The following is a 1,390-nucleotide window of genomic DNA, read 5'->3' on the forward strand; positions in this document are numbered from 1 at the left end:
GCTGCTGCTTCAGGAATGGAGGGAGTGAGAGCCTTTTCCGACGATGCTGAAGAAGGCTCATCCCTCACCCTAGACGCCTGTGGCCCTTTGTAAGAAGGCACGACCAGGTACTACAGGGCAGCGCAGGGCAGGCCCTAGCAGGCGAGGCCACACCAGAGATCCCACTGGGGCTGCATCTGCACATTGTCCTTGTCCAGGAGGAGATTCGGGAGCCCATGGAGGCACAGGCACATGGTGAGGTGGCCTGCAGTCTGGAAGACTTTGTGGGGGCGGTGTTTAGGGGCTGGAACTCCTTTAAATTCAGTGAGGTTGTTTCTGTGTTTGGAAATTCCAGTGGAAAGTGACTGCGGCTGGGGACGCTTTCTCCTTTTTCAGCTCCTGTTCCACATACAGAAATACCAGCACTTCCAGCACCAGCTGTTGAGCCAGAGTCAGCATGGGAAGAGCCCCCTCCAGAGACAGTGCTGGAGCTGGAGGGAGCTCCAGCCAAGGACCAGTCCAACGAGGAGCTGCCTGAAATTATGGCACCTACTGTAGCCACTGGCCTTAGCCCTGCAACTGAAAACGTGGCTGTAGAGAGAAGTCGGAGGGAGGGGGTAACCAGCACAGTCCCAGCCAGCAGCTCCCATGCTGCCCCTAGTCCTGGGCAGGTAGCAAACATGGAGGCAAAGACCAGGGTTTTGAGCCTGGGCTCCTCTACCCTGCCGGAGAGAGGCTTGTCTCATTCACTAGAGCTGCAGTCCTGCTGCTGCAGGGCCTGTTTATTCTACTGCTGCTGGTGGGGTCCATCTGTGTGCAGGAGGTGCTTGAGGGCATTAAAAGAAGGGTGGTTAGAAGAGTTCCAGTAGCTCCTCCTGCACCCAGAGGTGGCCTCCTCCTCCAGGCATGGATGTCTGTCTGCAACTGGGCATCCAGGCTGTTTGCCCCTGATGGGCTGCCCAGGACGGGCTCCTAACAGGCGGGCAGGGAGTGAGGGGACCAGGAAGCAGCTCCAAAGGGTACAGCAAGCAAAGCTTTTAAAGACAGCACTTGTGCCCCAGGCTCTCCGTGCCACCACCTGCCCTAGCATTTATTAATAGTGTTAGAATTACAAGTTGATGAAATGGTATATCAATAAACTTTTTTTTTCCGAAACTTCGCACCTTTTTGAACTCCCTAATGTTAGATTGTGTTTTTGAGGTGATCCTGAAAATCTTTGGTAGTTGTGTCTTTTGTTGTGGTTGTTTGTGTGATTGAATTACCATGGAGTCAACTGCTATTGGAAACCTTTCAGGTATGGCTTTTAGAAGACCTTGACTTACTCTTGCCTGTTTTGACTTTCTGTTTTATTGTGGAAAGAGGGAATGATGTAGGCTCATGTCTCTGGCAGATCAATCACCTTTTGCCATCA

The 1,390-nt window shown here is 52.7% G+C and overlaps 1 pseudogene; it reads left to right on the forward strand.

Annotated features, from left to right (window-relative positions):
• Positions 1-5: 5 nt before the first annotated feature.
• Positions 6-1,258, forward strand: LOC116273397 (annotated as a pseudogene).
• The last annotated feature ends 132 nt before the right edge of the window (positions 1,259-1,390 follow it).

Source organism: Papio anubis, unplaced genomic scaffold, assembly GCF_008728515.1.
Source record: "Papio anubis isolate 15944 unplaced genomic scaffold, Panubis1.0 scaffold6406, whole genome shotgun sequence".
NCBI classification, from domain to species: domain Eukaryota; kingdom Metazoa; phylum Chordata; class Mammalia; order Primates; family Cercopithecidae; genus Papio; species Papio anubis.